Source organism: Eschrichtius robustus, chromosome 3, assembly GCF_028021215.1.
Source record: "Eschrichtius robustus isolate mEscRob2 chromosome 3, mEscRob2.pri, whole genome shotgun sequence".
Lineage (NCBI taxonomy): Eukaryota > Metazoa > Chordata > Mammalia > Artiodactyla > Eschrichtiidae > Eschrichtius > Eschrichtius robustus.
The window spans coordinates 35,338,317-35,358,708 of NC_090826.1; positions in this window are offsets into that span (position 1 = coordinate 35,338,317).

Below are 20,392 nucleotides of genomic sequence, written 5' to 3' on the forward strand. Positions count from 1 at the left end.
GGGTGCGCGGGGGAGGAGGGGTGGGCAGAGCCTTGGGGGCGGGGACTGGGGCACGTCCGGGGCGGGGCTCCGCGGGGAGGGGGCCAGGGCCGGGGTAGGGGGGCGGGAGGGCAGGCAGGAGGGCGTCCCGCGGGGACCTGTCTGTGGCTGAGCGTCTCCCCTGCTCTCCGGGTCCCGGGAGTTCCCTCGCTGTGTGACCCTCAGCAAGTGTGCGCACCTCTCTGAGCCTCGGCGGCCTGTAGCAAAATGGAGGAGCTCGTACCGGCTGTGAGACAAAATAGGAGCGGCATCAGGTAGCGCTTAAGAGCAAGGACTGGAGTCCTCACTCCGCCACCGGATAACTTAGGGAAACTAGCTGTAATGATAGAACCACCTCATAGGTTTGTTATGAAGATTAAGTGAGTTAATATTTGTAAAGTGTTTAGAACAGCTTCTGTTACGTGGTAAGTGGTATTTAAGTATTTGTTAGACTATGGGAGGTCTCGCTCCGCGATTTTCTCCCTTCCCCTCTCCATCCCCACATTCCTGTTTGTAAGCCAAGCCTTGCTTTAGCACAGGCTGGGCCCTCTGCCTGGAAATCTATGCCCACCTCTTCTTTGCACTTTAATATCACCCCCTTTGTGAAGCCTTTCTCCACTCCTGACAGTACATGTGACTCTATGGTGACAGGTACGTGTGAAAAATATGAATGGTAGGAACATAGGAGAACTTGGGTTTGAACCAGCTCCACTGTAGACCACCCCTCAAGTGATCCTAGGCAAGGTGCTGGCCTATGAGGCTCAGCTTTCTTCTGGGTTAAACGGAATGAACATGACCACCAACTTCATGTGCTATCATGAGAGATACAATGTCCAGATAAGCTCCTGAAATACTTAGCACATGCTTACTCGCGGTAAGTCCCCCTTTAGTGGTAGTCGTATTATTTCACCTTATTTCATCTGATTTCACCTCTTTTCTTCTTCTAGACCCCTTTAGTGGTAGTGGTATTATTTCACCTTATTTCATCTGATTTCACCTCGTTTCTTCTTCTAGACCCGTGTCTTATATGAGATACAGTGAAAGGAAAGACCCCCCAGTCCAAAGGTCTGGACAAAATCCTGAGGTTGGTTTGAGGGTCCCTTTCCGTATGGAGGGGCCCAGGGAGGGGCTACTTTCTGTTGGGAAGGAGGAGCCTGAGCTGACCCCATGACCCCTGGAGTCCTCTGTCTGGGCTGTGGGTCCAGTTCTGGCCTTGGGAGGGGGCACCCTGGCTGACCAAGAAGCCCTGGAAGGGAAGGCCTGCCCCTTCTGGGCACACCCCTGCCCATGGCTCCTATTTCTGTGGTCTCCCAGCTGCTCAGCCTGGAAAGCTGAGGTCCACCTCTCTCCTCATCTGGTGCCAAGGGCCCCTAAGTCCTGTTGATTTCACCTTCTGTACCACCTCATCCTCCTTCCCTTCCTTCTGTCTGCAGGGCCTCCAGCGCCTCTGGCCTCGTGTCCTCTAGTGCTGACCCTCACTCTCCTGTTCGTATGTCCCACGTTGCCATAGAGGCAGCAGGGTCCAGCCTGGCTAGCAAGGCCCTCAGGGCAGCAGTTTACAGGCTCAGCCTCACCCCTCACACCAGCACTTTCCACATCTGTACCTTTGCTCGGATTGTTTCTTCTGCCTGACTCCCTCCACCTCACCAAGCCAAAATGCTTCTGATGGCACAAAGCAGCCCTAGAATGGGGCCCCTTCCGGGAAGTGTCCCTGAGTCCTCCAAGAGCTTGTTCTCTCCTTTACCCTTTGATGCTTCTTAGCGTGCTGCAGTCCTTTCTGTCTCCCTCCAGACTGAGCATCTTGAGGATGGCTTCTGTAGCTGAGACAGGGGTGAAGGAGTGAAGGAAGAAGGCAGGAATGAATGAACATATGAGCAGCTAGTCTGCCTGTTTCCTGCCAAGACCAGTGTTCCCTTAAGTACCTTTTGGGTTTTGCCACGTCCCTGCTCAAAGTCTCTCCATCGCTCCCTGTTTCCGAACACATCCAGTCTACTGCGTATGCCTCCTCCCAGCTGTGGGTACACCCCACCCAGCTCATGGGGCACACTCACCATCAGGCTCCCTTTCCTTCTCCAGGCCAGCCCTGTGCTGGCCACTTCCCCAGGGACAGAGGCAGGCAAGCCTATTGCTAGCCTTATGGAGCCCCCAAACTGGAGAGGATGAAGCGGCGAGATGCACAGCAACAGTACCAAGTTGGGTGTGCATGGTTAAGAATGTGTATGGGAGAGAACTTGTACTACAGAGGAAGGAGAGGGAGTGGAGAGAGCTTCTGGAAAGGGAGAGGGCAGGCTGAGCAGGGTTTAGAAGGCTGAATATGAGTTCACCAGGTGGGTCAGAGGGAAGGCCATCCTTGGCAAGGGGAAGAACATGTGCGAAGACAGTAGACAGGCAGGGAGTGACTGCTGAAGGGGAGAAAGAATCTCTAGACCACACTCAGAGACTGATGGTGGAGCCCTGGATTTGGACTCCTGAGTCCCAGCTCTGCTATTTACTTGTCAAACATCACCAAGCAAATCCTTTCTCTTTTCTGAGCCTCAAGACTCACATCTGTAAAATGGGTGTAACAATCCCCTCCTGACTTGGCCAGAGGAAAAACGGATTGTGTATAAAAGTTTATCCAAATAAACAGTACTAATTCATGATGTAAGAAGTTCAATCAAACCCCCTTCCTATGGTCAGGGTGAGACTTGAAGACAGAGCAGAGTGGCTAGAAAAACAGCTTTACCTTCGCCCTACCCCATCATACCTGCCCCAATAGACTCCCATTATCTGCTTGAAATTGCATTTCTAGATGTTCTTTGTGTAAAAGCTTTATGATCCCTGGAAGGCACAGTATAGAGGTAAATTCATCAGAAGTTATTGACACTGATCAGATATTAGATTCATAAATGGGCTAGTTTAGTTTTTGGATGGCTGAATCCTGGGCAACCGGATTTAACTGCAACCAGAGAGGGAACACCAGAGAAAGACTAAGGAAGTGAGCCTGGAAGTTTGGGATGCCTGGGAAGAGAGAGCAAATGCCCAGAGCGGGCTCATGGAGGTGCAGCTTAAGCAGAGAGCCAGGCTAAGTAGCCCCTTTGGTGGGAGTGCAGGGGATTGGGAGCAAGAAGAGATGAAGTTAGGGGGAATTTGATGGGAGAAGAAGCTGAGGAGGGGTCAAATGCCAGGTATAGGAGTTAGGGCTTTATTCAGTGGGCAGTGGGGAGTCATGGAGGGGTTTTGAGCAGGGAAGGACCTGAGGAAGTGTCAGCCTCCTCTCAAGCCTTCCCTACCCCGAGGCTTTAAAGGGGAGTGTGAGGAGGCTGGGGTGGAGCCTTCGGGCTCCGCTTGGAAGGACCAAGCGCCCACCTCGCCAAGCTGCTCTTACACTGGCAGCTTTGTTCCCTGGAGGCTGCCTTTAGCCCAGGAAGGAACTCGGACTTTTGGATTCCAAGCAGTTCTAGCCCTAGCCAGTCGGAGGAAGAGAGCTCCCTGGGACTGGCGGGGCGGTGCCAGGTGGCCAGGCGGATGCCGGCGGCCTGGTGCGTGCCTGCACGCACGCTCGCATGCTCCGGGTCCCCAGCCGTGCTGGGCTCGCTGTGCGCGCTGGGGGCGGGGCGGGGTGAGGGGGGTAGGGGGTGGTAGCAGCAGCTCCCGAGTCTGGAGTGAGTAAGGGCTGCCGGGGGAAAGGCGATTTTTTTTTTTTTTTTTTTTTTGCCTTTAAAGGCAAGCGTCTCTGGCAGCCAGGAGAAAAGGCTTTGCTGAGTCAGCTGCCGCTGATGCAAGTGGGGCTGGCAGGGACTGGGGCGGGAGAGCCCCTGATCCGCAGGATATTCTGCAACCCTCACAGGCTGCAGGTACACCCTGTGTTGGACTCCTGGAAGTCCTGATGGGCCAGGGAGGACAGTTTTGTATGTTTAATATTTTCATTCTGATTTGTGCACCAGATCACACCACCTGCTCTCAGAGAACTTTTCAGCTTCCCTCCTTTATCCTTTCACAAGCTCCTCCCTGGCCCTCTGCACACGCTCTCGTCAGGGCCACCACCTGCTCGCCCAACGCTGGGGGATATTGAGGGAACACTTCCTTCCCCCCATTCTCTCCCGCACCAGGCTTGTCTGTCCAGCTGCCTCCAGGGCAGCCCTCTGAATGCCCCACAGGTACCTGGCCTTCACCATGTTTAAGCCTAAACTCATTATCCTCTCCCATCCCTCCTGGTCCCCACTGCAGAGACGGTTCCTCTATCCACCAAATAGCCCAAGCCAGAGATCTGGCATCTTCCTTGACTCTTCTCTCTCCCTCATCCCCAATATCCAGTCAATCCTGTGGACTCTGCCCTTCCAAAATAGCACTGGACTCCATCCCCTTCTCTCCGTTCCACTGGTCCTGTGCTAGCTCTGCTCATTCATACTCCCACCTGCCACCTCCATGGTCTCTCTCAAACATCCAGCCAGCACATTGTCATTTCCTTGTTTAAGCATCTTTCCCTGGAACACAACAGCGTGGCTACAGCTCACGGACACAATGTTGCGTGAAAGAAGCCATATGCAAAGGAGTGTGATTTCATGTATGCAAAGTCCAAAAACAGGCAAAACTTATTATAGGATTAGAAGTCTGGGTATTAGTTACCCTTGGAGGGATGAATGACCCTCAGGAGGTCTGGTAATCAGGGCTGGGACTAGGGTGAGGCAGATGAGGCAGGATCAATATTACTGATATTTCCCTTTTGCCCTGAGCTTTAATGTGACTCAACACAGCATTGTTCCTAATCCTGTCTTTATCTAAAAGTTTAATATTTTGTCATCATGGATTTTCTTGCATTAGTTTTGATTTTTAAAAAATATTGCATTAAAACGTTATTTATCTTGATGGCTGAGCTTTTCGGTACCCCCTTAAATTTTACTCAGGAGGTGAGTGTCTCGCTTGCCATGTCCTAGTCCTGACCCTGCTGGTGATGTTTTGTAATCAGAGTGCTGGTTACATGTGTGTGTTCAGTTTGTGAAAACTCATTGGGCTGGACAATTCCTGTTTTTACACTTCCCTGTGTGCATGTTATGCTTCAATTAAAAAAATTTTTTTTTACTTAAAAAATTCTTTCTGTGGTTCCAAGGGAATGACTGCTGTCTGCTTCTTCCAGCATCCCCAGCACCCAAAATGGTACCTGGCTTCTTCCAGTTAATTTAATCCCCACAAGACCTCAGTGAGATGAGTCTTTTTCTCTCCATTTTCTAAAAGAGAAAACTGAGATTTAGGGAAGTGAAGTGATTTGCCCAAGATCATACAGGTAGTAGGTATGAGTTCCAGCACCTTGATTAAAAAAAATAAACAAACAAAAACTCTGACCTGCAGCACCTGGTTAGGCACCTGGCCCAGCACCAGCACCAGCAGTGCACCAGGGCCTGGCCCTTTACCGCTGAGATTACAGTTATTTGAGCCGTATCTTTCTCCCGATAATGACCTCCTTGGGGTAGGGGCTCAGGCATCCCTGTCTTCCCTCTGTCCAGCTAGTTACTTATAGCACAGAGAAGAGGCTCTAAATGTTTAATAAATGAATGAAGCAAAGAACGAATGAGTGAGGAGGCCGGCAGTGATATACGGTGGGTGGAACACAGGCTGGGGAGGCAGATCTGCTAGCTGTGTGTCTTTGGGCTTATTGCTCAGCCTTTCTGAGTCTCAATTTCCCCAACTGTAAAATGGGAATAATATCAGTACTTACCTCAAAGATTTAGTGAGAATATGAAGTGAGAAGATGACTGTCAGGTGACTGGCATATAATAAATTCTTAAAAAATGGTAACTATTGTTATTCTTTCCAGTGTTTCACATTCTCAAAGCCTGATTTACTTTAGGGTGGCAGGGATCTACCTCTTTCGATTTCCGTGTATTGTTGGAAGGAGGGGACCTGATGCAGACCCCAGGGGACCTGATGCAGACGCCAAGAGCTTTCCTCCTTGAACCCACAGAGAGGACCAGTGCTGGAATAGTCCGCAAGTCTGGCTTTAGGGCCCAGCTCTACCCTTCCGGTGGTGCCATCTTTGATGAGTTGCTTCTTCTTTGTGAGCCTCACTTTCCTCTATGTAAAATGGGGCTCAGAATAATCTTGACCTTGTGGGGCTCTGGGGAGGGTTCAGTGGCTTGTCCCTGGGCCTAGTCCACAGTACGCCCTCCATTAAGGTTGGCGCCCTGAGGAAGAGCAAGGAGACCAGAGGCTCTCAGACCCTAAGAAGTCCAAGGACTGATGGGAAAAGCAAATAAATAGCCTGGCTGGGCTCTGTTTTGTTCTTAGAACTTTATTTCTCCTGAGAAGTGAAATTACAATGCCGTTTATGCTGGTGCAACTTTTTAACTGTGCAAAACACCTTCTCAGTGTCATTCCTTGGGTCCTCCCCACACCTTGTGCGGAGGTCAAGACCAGATTTATTCATGCGCCCATTGGACAGGTGAGGAGACCGAGGCACACCAAGGTTAAAGCCATTTGCTTGAGGTCACACCAAAGGAGGAATTGGGTAGCAAATGGAAGGTGTGAGACCTGGACCTCTTAACCTCCAGATACCACCATGCAGCAATTTGGAGCCAAAAGAAAGCACAGACCTCACCTCCTGAGCGAGCGGCCATGGCCCAGCCGGCATCCGGCTGTGCCCACTTCCCCCACTCCCAGCCCCACCTGGTTGCCACCTGGCAGTCACATGTACATTCATCATGGAGGAGCCGGCTGACTCACCGCATTATACCGGAGCTGACTCACGCTTTAGAAGATGGAAAGTGAGACGCTGAAAGCCTGGAGAAGCCCTCGCTTCCTCACTGAGGCTTGAAATTAATGCCCCAATCCCACGGCAGTTTAGCTCTTAAGAAAGGGAAAGCACTGGAGGCGGACATCCCTGGACTCAGACGGCAGTGGTTCTACTCCACTCTGGGCGGTTACCGGTTTGCTGGGTGACTTCAGGCAGGTCACTGTCCCTTTCTAAGCCTCAGTCTCTTCAGTTTCGTAATGAAGGGGTTGCAACAGGTGACTTCCAAGACCTTTCTAGCTCTGGGTTGAGAAGCCTTGTCATAATAAGTGCTAGACCTTTATCCTGCTAGACCTCAGCGTCCTCATTTTAAAAAACTGGGATAAAATACACATAACATGAAATTTACCATTTTAACCATTTTTAAGTGTATAGTAGTTCAGTGGCATTACATATATTCACACTGTTGTGCAACCGTCACCACCATCCATTTCTGGAACTTTTTCATCTTTCCAAACCGAAAGTCCTTACCCATTAAGCAATAACTCTCCACTCCCCCTGTCCCCAGCCCCTGGCAGCCACCATTCTACTTTCTGTCTCTTTGAATTTGACTACTCTAGGTGCCTCATTTAAACTGTCCTTGTCTTTAAACTGTGATAACAACAACAACAAAACTGTGATAACCAATGTCGAGGGTAATTTGATCCTTCTCCCAGTGGGCAGTTGGCTCAGACTTGGATTTAAGTTTCAGTTCTTCCTTTCAACAGCTGTGTACCCTCAGGCAGGTTGCTTAACCTCTCTGTCTCTCCCATTTCCACATCCCTAAGATTGGCCTAATGAGTCCGGCCTTGCAGAGCTGTTGGCAGGCTCACAGGAGACAGTGGATAGGGAGGTGTTTGGAAAGTCCAATGCCCCTTCTAGAGCTTGTTATATATGCCCTCTTCCTGGCATGCTGGGGCTGGGACCCTGGCTTAGACTTGTAGGTGTGAGAGCTGGAAAGACGTTAGAATTGTGCTTTTCAACACATTTACAGATGAGAAGACTGAGGCCTGGAGAGGCGGATATGACTTGCCTAAAGTCACACATGGAACTTTATACATCGTGTGCATCTATGCCTCTCGCACAGTGCCCTGCATGTGGCAGGTGCCCAACAGACGTTTGCTGCTGAGGCTGGAAGGCGGGGACCGTGTCATCGAGGGAGGGCCCTGACGGCTTGGCTCTAGAGCCCTCCGTTCAAGCAGCTGGCATTCCAGCCTGTGTACCCAGTATTGGAAAGTGGCTTATAGAAGGTGCTGGGGCACTAGTCTTCTATCTTGGGTGTTCATTTTATTGGTTCCCAGAGGCCTGGCCTTGTGGCTGAGAGTCCCATCTGTCTTATTTCCTTAATGTAATCATTGCTAGGAATTTTTTGGTTGCCAGTGTCAATATATTTAAGCCAACTTCAGCCAATAAAGGAGACTTCATTAAAGGCAACAGAGGTGTCTGGCAAACAGTGGCAGGGGTGCAGTCAGATGCTGACTAAGCTTGGGACTTAGTAGAGTGCCACCAGGATGGTCTACGTCCCTCATCCTTGCTTTATTTCTCTTTCTCTTCACAGACAGGCATGTTCTGCTCCACGTGGTAGGCTATAACCACCACACAATGCCAGAATTTACCTGGGACCACTTCAAGGCCGACTTGACTCTCTCCTGGTCTGGATTCCAAGTTTCTAGACGAGAGAAGCGGATTGGCCCAGTTTGGGTGAGATGGTTGTCCTGGGTCCTATTGGCTGTGGTTGGGCGGTGGGGTCATAGAAAACGAACAAGGCTGGCAGGGCTTATATCTGCTGTGAGGGTGGGGTGGAGGAGGGGTGTGTGACTCCCCGATGGAGTCACACAGGCAAACACATGCATGCGTTAAAAAAGTGGAACAGAGATATATGTTCATTGACATGGAAAGAGAGTCAAGATATTTTTGAATTGAAAAAATGGGTTACAAAACAGTATGTTTATCACATTTTAAAAAGTAAATATGCATATGTAATGTAACTGAATTTCCATACATAGATGCTAAATGTTAATTGAAATTACGGGTAGTAGAATTAGGGGTAATTTTTCATTTCTTCTTTTGTAATGCCTGCATTTTTCTGATTTTTCTCTAATGAATGTCAGTTGAGTAATAATAAAATGATCACTTTTACCACACAGGGCTGCAGTGTGTGTTAACTAAGACATTTATTCACTTATTCAATAAATATTTATTAAGCACCTAGTACGTGATGGTGCTTGTGAAAGCTGCACAATGACTGGCCAGCAGTAGAGGTTCAGCCATTGGGGTCACCCAAGGCTCTCCCTCCAAGGTTTGCACAGCAGGCTGGGTGCTCAGACACAGGTGCTTCTGCTCTAATGGTCTGTATGCGTTCTGAAAATCTAGGAACTGAAAAACGGGGTGTTTCAGCTATCTACTGCTGCCGAATAACCACTCCAAAACTTAGTGGCTTTAAACAGCAATGATGTATTTCTCTTGATTTGGGGGATTGGGCAGTTCTGTTCCCCGTGATGCAGCTGAGGTTATTTATGCAGTTGCATTCGATGGGGTACTTGGCTGGGGCCATTCTCCACACATGGTGTTGCATCCTCCTCTGTCTCCAGCAGGATAGCCTGGACTTCCTTACAACATGGCGGCTGGGGCCAAGAGGGAGAATTTCTCAAGAACAAGCCCAGGTGTGGAAAATCTTATCAAGCCTGCTCATATCAATGCAAATCATTCTGGATATGACTTGCTTTGTCTCTTAATCTATAATGAGCATTTTCTCTTTGAGTAAATATTCTTCCCAGCCTGATTTTTAATGGCTGACTGATAGCCCATCATTGATTTAACCAATCCCCTACTGACAAATATTTAGGTGGCTTTCATTTGGGAGCAGTTATAAACAACACCGTGAAGATCAACTTTGTACCAAAAACTAGGTACAAATCCTTGTAGGAGAGGGATTACAGGGTCAAAGGGGATGGGAATTTTTAAAACTTTGCCAAATCGCCCTTCAAAAACATAGTATTTACTTGTTGCGTTTCTACCAGCTGTAAAGGGACCTGCCCTTTTCACAATCCTCTGGCCAATCCTGGGTGTGGTTTATCTTTTTAGTCTTTTTCAGTTGGATGGGTGAGAAATGGTATCTCATCTTTGTCTTCAAAGGGTGAAAATTAAAAGTAAGTTGCCCAGAGCCAGATGCTTAAGAAGAGTTTTTATCTTTCTCTGGGAAAGCGCCCTAATAAATCAGCAGGGAGAAGGCAGTGCTCTGCGGTGTGTCTCTGCACGCTGACTCAGGCTGTTAAAAGGAACACAGGGCTGACAGCGAGCTCCTGGCTGTGGAGATGAGGTCACTGTGTCCTCACAGTGTGGATCAATTGGGACAAGCCCGCTGCTTTCATTTCCTGTGTCTGCGGGTCTTCCGGTGTGCACAGGGCACACGGCCCCACCTGCCATGCCCGCCAAGTCCATCTTGACTCTGACCCTGTCCACTCTGACCCACTCTGGAGGGCCTGATGCTGAGGTCTGGAACCTGGCCAGCCATGACTAATGACGGTTGTAAGGTGAGGCGTATAAAGCAGGACCCTGAGATCGGTCCTTGGCCTTGAGCATCCAGAGCCATACCTCCTGGCCTCACAAATTCATGAACTGGGGGACACCTTCCTGTGTGGAAGCAGGGGTCCTGGACTCAGAGTCAGCCCTGCTTCTTACTAGCTGTGGAACAAACAATAGAGCTTTTCTGAGCCTCAGTTTCTTCATCTAGAACATGGGGGTAGTAGAGCTATAAGGATTATTATGTATTTCCTCTGTGCCTGATCCTTGTAACTCTCACAGCACCCTCAAAGGTTGGGAGTATCGTGCCCACTTTGCAGACGAGGCAGAGTGAGGCTCAGAGAAGAGAAATAACTTTCCCAAGATCATGCAGCAAATAAGTGGCAGAGCTGGAAATGAGCTCAGGTCAGCCTGGAACCAAAGTCCACGCCAGCTCCTTTTACAGGCTTTGTAAAGGATTGGAGGAGAAAAGGGCATGTGAAAGAGTTCTGCAACGTGTGTCCAAAACAGCTGCAGTTACAACCTGCCGTCACCCTCTGGACGGTTAGAGTCATGCTTAGTGGGTGGGATGGCTGCGCTGGGGACCGACCTTGGAGAGCCAAGTTTCCCATCAAGTCCTCCAGAAAGGTGCCTGACTGCACGGCTATGCTTCGGCTTTAGTCTGCTCTCTCCACAGACAGAGGCAAGGTCCTTCATTTAATAACTGCTGCTATTTACTTATGGAGCTATTACTCTGTGAAGTACCCTTTATATGCTTTGGTTGTGATCCTGTTCTTTAGCAGGGGCACGGGGACGTTAGGAGGGCAGGTAACCGCCAGGGCGGTGGAGGTGGATTCCAGGCCGACAGGGGATGCCACCCTCCTATCCAGGACTCAGGAGTGAGGCAGTCAGGGCTGGACCACCAGTGTTTACCAAGCCTTTTACCCCAAGATCATCAGCACCTCCTTTCAGCCCTGCTATTTTCTGCCCAACAGATGGAGAAACTGAGGCCCAGGGAGAGGAGGGGCCTTGCTCCCCCTACCGCCTCAGCCTGCTCCGTCTGGAATGCGGATGGGGAAGTTGCAGGGAAAAGCTTGCCAGCAGGGCTGGACCTTTGCCTGCCAGCTGAGTTGTGACCTCCGCAAGGGCTGGGTGTTCCTTCCAGGGAACTCAAGGTGGGGCAGGCTGGGTAGAAGTGAGATCAGAGGGCAGGCCAGTCTGGGAAGAGGAGAGGACAGATCTCTGGGGGGTTGTGGGAAGAGGAAGGGAGCCTGGAACAGGCCAGGAATGGGTCATGGTCTGGGGATTGCTTAGCAGAAGGTTTAAACTGGGGCCATGTGGGAATGTGGAGTTCTGGGTCAAAGGCTCCTGGGTGCAAATTATGATTGTGCTGCTTATGAGAATGGTGTGTTTGGGCAAATACTTCCCTGAGCATCAGTGTCCTTATCTGTAAAAGGGCTGGAACATTCCCTGAGTTAGATCCTGGCTCTACCACTTATCAGTGTGACCCAGGGCAAATGAATTCACCTCTCTGGGCCTCAGTTTCCTCATGTGTAAGATGGGCCTAATAATAATGGTACCTACCCCACCCAGTTATTGTGAAGGTTTATGGGTCTAGCAGCATTTGTAGGCTTCCAAGCTTTTCACCTAATCGATCTTTGCTATCATCATCATCATCATCTACCTCAAAGGATTCCTGGGAGGCTTAAACAAGGCTGCTGATGCAAACTGTCTGGCAGAAGCATTATTAGATACATCGCCCCTTGGTATCCACAGGGGATTGGTTCCTGGACCCCTGTGGATACCCAAATCGGAGGATGCTCAAGTCCCTTATATAAAATGGCATAGTATTTGCATATGACTTACACACATCTTACCACATGTTGTAAATCATCTCTAGATTACTTATAATACCTAACACAGTATAAATGCTATGTAAATAGTTGCTAGCATGTGGCAAATTCAAATTTTGCTCTTTGGAACTTTCTGCCATTTTTTTTCCGGAATATTTTTGATCCGCTATTGGTTGAGCCATGGATGTGGAGCCCGTGGATTGGAGGGCCAACTGTAATTATGGGGCAGAGTGACATGTGCTACGATGTAGATGGTAGGAGGTGCTGTGAGACTCAGGAAGAAGAAGAAAGTTCTGCCTGGCTGGAAGATAGGTGTGGAAGGCTTCCTGGGAGAAGTGGCATTTTCTGGGACTCGAAGAAAGGACGTGTAGAAGTTCTCAGGTGGAGGAGGGGAAAGGCAGAGAGATGAACTTGAGTGAAAGCTTGGTGGTGAGAGAGCCTGAGCATGTCTGGGAACGTGGAGCCTTTTCATTAGGCTTCGTGTCTGGGGTGAGGGGCAAGGCATGAGGCTGCCCAGGGGAGGGGGTAGGTGCTGGGTGCAGAATGCCTTGCCTGGGGGTTTAAACTCAGTCCAGTAGGTGGGGAGTTCCTATGACTGTCTACGTGGCAGAATCACCTGAGACACTTAAAAAGTACAGAATCCGGGAATTCCCTGGCGGTCCAGTGGTTAGGACTCCGCACTTTCACTGCTGAGGGCCCCGGGGTTCTATTCCTGGTCGGAGAGCTAAGATCCCGCAAGCCAGGTTGGCGTGGCCAAACAAAACGAAACAAAAAACAAACACAGAATCTATGGTCCCACCTGGCAATATTCTAAGTAGCAGGCCTCAGCTGGGACCCAGGACTCTATACTGTTTAAAGCTCCCCAGGAGATTCTGATGCCCACCCACGTATGGGGACAGGGTGTCTTTATGCAGGGAGGGGCCCAGTTGGAATACCAGATTTGAGCAGAGAACTTGAGAAGATGCGGAGGGGATGTGAGAGACCCCTGACTCTGACCCCCAGCCTCCCACCCCTCCCCAAGGAAGTCCACTCTCTGATGGTCACATTTGCCACCAGGGATGGACCCTAGAGATGCTACTGCCCTATAGCCCTCTAGCTCCAGGAAGGACAACCTTCTTTCTCTCTGCCCATCTGTCCATCTGTCCATCCATCCATCTGTCCATCCATTCAATACTGTTTTTGAGTTCCCCACCCTGCCATTTGCCAGGCATGGTGCTGGGTCATGGAGGTACAGGGTGAATGAAGTGGACACTCCGTGCCCCCCTAGAGAACCTCCCGTCAGTCCTGACTCCCTCAGCTGGCTAGCCTGGAGTGCACTGGGAATGTGGCTGAGCACAAGAGAGCTGGGACAGGAAACCCACCCGGGGGCTCAGACAGCAGCAGCAGTGGTCCATCCTCCAAGGGGGTCAAGCCCCCTTGGCTTCCTGGTTCCCCTCGTCTCACAGGCCCAGTCTCCTCTCCCAGGTGGCTCAGGCCTTGCCTACCCAACTCCCAGGCCATCCCTGGGATACCCCCTGCCAGGAGGGTCCTGGTGGTCGGGAGAGGGGGTGATCTGTGCAGTCCTCACCTCACACCCCGCCCACAGAGAAGGCAACAGCCTTGGGTAAGGCCTGAGCAATTCACGGAGCATTTCCTCACAGGGGCAGCAGAAATAACAAACAGGAGGAAATGACAGGGATTCCCAGGATTTCAGAGCACGCAGCTCCGGTACAGGATGGACCCATGCAGAGAGATGGAGTTAGAACCGTGTTGCAGCAACTTCCTTGCCTCCGTCTTGGAGCCGTCTCCTTGTGGCTTCATGCTTTTGTTCTGTTCTTCTGTTTCATCATCATCCCTTGCCCACCCCAGCCCCACCCTCACCGTCCCCAGTGTGGGTGCTGCGGATGTCACTGTCACTCACTGCCATCCGTTCATTTCTTCCCTCATTCGTTCAGCACGTAGGTACCACGTGCCAGACAGTGAGGATGAAGCTGCCGGCACAATCGGGCCTCACATGGAACTCCCAGCGGGTAGGGAAACAAACACAGTCCAAGAGCTCTAATACTGATACAAGGTGATTATGGCCACTGTGGAGCTGTGCGCAGGCTGCTATAAACCCAGGGAGGAATGAAGGCAAGACTGATCCTTGACGAATGAGCAGGAACTTAAGGAGAGCGTGCCAAGCAGTGAGAACGGCACGTGTAAAGGAGGAGTGATGTTTGCAATGACTCCGGCACCGGGAAAGGTCAAGGGACAGAGGAAGTGGAGGCTGGAGAGCTCAGAGGGGCGGTCCATGAAGGGCCTTGAATGCTGGGCTAAGGAACTAGAACTTTCTGCCATAGGCAATGGGGAGCCATTGGAAGATTGTGAGCGGGGGAGGGACATGGTCAGATGTGCATCTCAGAACGTGGTGTGGAAGCTGATTTGGGTGAATGGGCTGGAGAAGAAGAGGCCGGGCGGGGCAGCCAGTGAAGAGGACCGGACATAGTCCAGGGAGGGGCAACCCAGGCAAGGGCAGGTGGCTCAGCAGGTGTGAGCACCTCTGGGTGGAAGAACTCAGGTGGGCACGGGTCAGATGGGCTGCAGAGCTGGCCCCACTCAGGGCAGCTGGGCATTGCCAGGGCTCGAGGTCAAAGAGAGGCTGAGGCAGGCAGGAACTCCAAGAGCTCCTGGGCTTTGGTCTTGAGCAGGCTCAAGGTCAGCAGATGCAGCCGGGTTGTGTCTAGAGACTTAAGAGGTCCACAGCAGGACCCCAGTCCACACATAGGAGTCAGGGCCAGGTCCAGCCCTAGAGAAGTGTTCCCATGAGCCAGGCTGGGTGTCAGATGGTGCCCTGGTCCTGAAGGGAGAAGAAGCTACAAGTCAAAGCAGCAGAGGATGCCTGGCTCCAGCACCTTTATTTCCTGGACCACCTCCCTTCTCTGGCTACCTGTGAAGATGGACTATGGGGGCACCTGGGGCTGTCTTCCTGCCCATGCCTGACCCCCTCACATAAGGCTCCCCTCAGACTCCTCATCTTGATTCCAGTTACCATCTACTCCTGGCCTAGGGACCCGAAGTCTTCACGGATCTGGCCTACCCCTGGTTCCAAGGTTCTTCGAGGATGAATTCTGGCTTGGCTTCACTTGCTCAGGTGCCTTTGGGAGTGTGCCCACCTCGCCAGCCCCCCATCAGGATACAATCACAGGATGATGATCTCAGGGGGTATGGCCGGAATAGCTCACTACCTAGAGCCCGCTTGGCCAATTAGTCACTTGTATTTTAGGCATTTCTTTAAGCACCCACAGTGTACCAGTCCCTGGACTGAACCAGATCCAGTCTTTGTCCTGGCAAAGTATAATGGAGGCAGACAAACACACTAAACACAACACAACCTATTGTAACATAACAACACAACTCAACAGGACCCAGCTCACCTCAACCCATCTCAGATCTCAGGTCTGTTTTCCAGATCTCTGGGGCCTGAGCTGGAAAAACGCTTAGCTCATAGGCAAAAGGGTTGTGAGGGACAAAGATGCTTGAAGGAATGCCAGCAGTAGAGGGCACAGGTAAGGAGCCTCCACGGTCAGAACACCTGGCTTCAGTCCTGCCTTTGTGATCTGGGACTGATGACTTAACTCTCCGTGCCTCAGTTTCCTCATCTGCAAAATGGAGAGAATAATGTGTATCTCATAGATTTTGAGGATTAACTGAGATAATACAGGTAAAGTGCCTGGCACAGTGCCTGGCATGTGGTAACACAGTAGCATTGGCTGTGGTGGTAGTGGTTGTTGCCTTAGAATTATAAAACTGTGTTATACTCTTAGATTCTTGGAGTCATAGAACCCTAGGATCTTACAACCTTAAGAATAGAACCTAAAGAAAACATGGAGCCTGAATATTAGCTGGGTGGGTCTCCCTGTTCCTTCAGATGGAGGTGAAATTTCCTCTAATGCCTCAGGCCAGGGCTGTCACATTCAGTTGCTCAGGTCGCGCACTATATGCCTCTAGAGAGAGCCATCCATATAGACTTTGATAGGAATGGAGTCCCCTAGATGCCGTTTGACCCCTAGATGCCTGCCCCACCACACAGGGAGGCCCCACTTTCTCCAGAGAAGCCTGCTAAATGTCAGGGGGTTCACACTAACCCCCGTACTCTCTTCCCCCAGCAAACCATGCTGGCTTTGTCCTGAACCACACTGACTTGAATGTGATAAAACTCACACTTTTATTTGGATTTCATATAAAAAAACAGAATCATTCCTCCCAAGCATTCCTGAGAGCAGACTTTACAGAGGTTTTGGAATGCTCCAGAGAAGGAGCACATCTTACGGAGCACAGCCTACTGGCATCTAGAGAGTACGATGGGTCATGTGCTCCCTTTCCCCACCTTACATCTCCCCCCCACCCCACTCCCTCTCTCCCTTCCAGTTCATTCCTCAGGAGTCCAGGTGCTCTATGGGGTCTCTACCCTTATCACATCATTTCCCCCACAAAGATAGTTCCTCCTCTTCCCAAAAGGACTTCTGGGCCATGTGTTAGGTAATAATTTTTGTATACCTCATCACATTTAGTACCGCTTATGAAACCCAAGACTCAGAGAACTTTAAAATCAAATAATCTTAGAAGAAGAATCTTGGAATAATCTAACCTAAGGATTGTAAATTCTGAGACTCATGGAGAATTTTAGAATCTGCCACATCTTGCAGTTGGAAGGAACCATAGAGGGTCCTGGAGTCCACACCCTATTCGGTGCAGGCATCTCCTCTATAACAGCGTGGCTGGCAGCTGTTCTGACTGCTCGGCCGTCTCTACTGAAACACAGCTCGCACTCTCTGACCAGGTGGCCCATTCCATTGTTAGATTACGACATCAGCTGCCTGTAGAAATGCTTGCAATAAGGAGGTCCCTAATTAACTTTCTTCTATACCTGTGATAACACAGGTGGACTCCAGCTCAAGGTGTGCCGAGTTTTTAGAGAAATGACATTTGGGAAGACCAAGATGCAGTAAACTAGCTAGAGCCGAGAGCTGGGACCTGAGTGATCCAATGCGTGATAATCATGGTGAGCTCAGCTACGATTGGGGCAGGGCTGCGGCCAGAGAATGAGGATAATGGTGATGGCTACCATGTATTGATAAGTTGTATTTTGATTTATTTCAAAATATTTTAAAATTTCTCTTAAGATTTCTTGTTTGACTCATGTGTTATTTAGAAGTGTGTTGTTTAATCCCCAAGTAATTTGGGACTTCACCCCCAGCTTTCTGTCACTGATTGCTAGTTTAATCCCATTGTGGTCTGAGAGCAGATCTTGTATGACTTGTTGTTTTAAATTTGTGAAGGTATGTTTTATGGGGTAGGATGTGGTCTATCTTGGTGAATTTTCCATGTGAGTTTGGGAAGAATGTGTATTCTGTGTATTCTTCTCTTGTTGGATGAAGTAGTTGATAGATGTCAATTATATCCAGCTGATTGATGGTGCTATTGAGTTCAACTCTGTCCTTACTGGTTCTCTGCCTGCTGGATCCATCCATTTCTGATGGAAGGATGTTAAATCTCCAGCTGTAATAGTGGATTCATCTATTCCTCTTTGCAGTGCTATCAGTTTTTACCTCATGTATTTTGATGCTCTTTTGTTAGGTGCATACACATTAAAGATTATTATGTTTTCTTGGAGAGTTGACTCCTTTATCACAATGTAATGCCCCTCTTTATCCCTGATAACTTTCCTTGCTCTAAAGTTAGCTCTGTCTGAAATCAATATAGCTGCTCGAGCTTACTTTTGATTAGGGTGAGCATGGAATATCTTCCTCTATCCATTTACCTTTAAAAAAAAATTTATTATTTTTTATTTTTGGCTGCGTTGGGTCTTCGTTGCTGCACACGGGCTTTCTCTAGTTGTGGCGAGCGGGGTCTACTCTTCGTTGCGGTGCGCAGGCTTCTCATTGCTGTGGCCTCTCGTTGCGGAGCACAGGCTCTAGGCGCACAGGCTTCAGTAGTTGTGGCTCGCGGGCTCTAGAGCACAGGCTCAGTAGTTGTGGCGCACGGGCTCAGTTGCTCTGCAGCATGTGGGATCTTCCCGGACCAGGGCTCGAACCTGTGTCCCCTGCATTGGCGGGCGGATTCTTAACCACTGTGCCACCAGGGAAGCATATCCATTTACTTTTAATCTACATGTACCTTTATATTTAAAGTGGGTTTCTTGAAGGCAACATATAGTTGGGTCTTGTTTTTTGATCTGCTCTCACAATCTCTGTCTCTTAATCGGTATATTTAGACCATTGATGTTAAAGTGACTATTGATATAGTTGGATTAATATCTACCATATTTGTTACTGTTTTTTATTCATTGCCCTGTTCTTTGTTACTATTTTTGTCTTCCACTCTTTTTCTGCCTTTTATTGTTTCAGTTGAACATTTTATATGATTCCATTTTTTTCTACTTTCTTAGCATATCAATTATAATTTTAAAAAATATTCTTAGTGGTTTCCCTAGAGTTTGCAATGTACATTTACAACTAATCCAGGTCTACTTTCAAATAATATTATTCTGCTTTACAGTAGTGCAAGTACCTTATAATAACAAATATTCCCAATTCTTCCTTCCCATCCCTTGCATCATTGCCATCATTCATTTCATATACACGTTATCATCACCGGACACATTGTTGCTGCTATTATTTTGAAACTATTATCTGTTAAGATCAACTTAAAAACATTAAATTTATTATTATTTTACCATCACTTATTCCTTCTCTGATACTCTTCCTTTTTTAATGCAGACCCAAATTTCTGACCTATCGTCATTTTCCATTTCTCTGAAGTTCTTCTAATATTTCTTGCAAGGCAGGTCTACTGGTAACAAAGTCTCTCAATTTTTGTTTGTCTAAGAAAGTCTTTATTTCTCCTTCACTTTGAAGGAAATTTCACAGGATACAGATTCTAGTTTGTGTTTTTTTTCTCTCAGCGCTCAGTTTCACCTCATTCTCTTCTTGCTTGCCTGGTTTCTGGGAGAATTTGGATGTAATTCTTATCTTTGCTCCCCTACAGATGAGGTATTGTTTTCCTCTGGCTTCTTTCAAGGTTTTTTCTTTATCTTTGATTTTCTGTGGTTTGAACATAATCGGTGCAGGGTTGTTGTTTTTTGGGTGGGGGGGGGGTGTTATTCTGCTTGGTGTTCTCTGAGCTTCCTGGATCTGTGGTTTCGTGTCTGACCTTAATTTGGGAAAATTCTCAGTCATTATTCCTTCACATATAGCTTCTGCTTCTTTCTCTTCTTCTCCTTCAGGTATTCCCAGTACATGTATGTTACACCTTTTGTAGTTGTCTCATAGTTCTTGGCTATTCTGTCCCATTTTTTCCCCAGTCTTTTCAGTTTGGAAAGTTTCTATTGAAATATCCTCAAGCTCAGAGATTCTTTCCTCAGCTGTGCCCGGTCTACTAATGAGCCCATCAAAGGCATTCTTCGTTTTTGTTACAGTGTTTTTGATTTCTAGCATTGCTTTTTGTTCTTAGGAATTCCAACTCTGTGTACATTGCCCATCTGGTTGTTTTTTTTTTTTTTGGCCGTGCTGTGGGAGCTTAGTTCCCCAACCAGGGGTTGAACCCGGGCCCTGGGCAGTGAGAGCGCGGAGTCCTAACCACTGGACTACCAGGGAATTCCCTGCCCATCTGTTCTTGTACGCGGTCTACTTTTTCCATAGAGCTCTTAACCTATTGACCATAGTTGTTTTAAATTTCCAGTCTGATAATTCCAACATCCCTGCCATGTCTGAGTCTGGTTTTGATGCTTGCTCTGTCTCTTCAAACTGTGTTTGCCCTTTAGTATGCCTTGTAAGCATTTGTTGAAAGCCGGATATGATGTACTGGGTAGAGGGCACTCCAGTAAATAGACCTTTAGTGATATGGTGGTAAAGGTATGGGGGATGAGAGGCATTCTGTAGCCCTATGGCTAGGTCTCTGTCTTTTAGAGAACCTGCACCCCTGGACTGTGAATTTCACAAGTGCTTCTCAGTTTTCCGCCCTTAGGTGGGACAGGATAGGATGGCTGGAGGGGGCTGGAGTTGGGTATTGCCCTTCCATGCAGGTTAGGCTCTGATAAAACTCCAGTAGGTTAGGCACTGGTAAAATAGTTTCTCCTGAGGGCAGGTCTTGTTAAGGAGAGCAGGATGTTCCTTTTCCCTTGCCCTTGCCAGAAGCAGGAGGGGCAGAGCTCCGGAGGTAAAATTCACAAACATGTGGGGTCCCCCTGTGTTTGGGCCCCCCCTGGGCTTTTAAACTCTCCATGTCTGCACGGAGTCTTCAGCAGTTCTTCAAT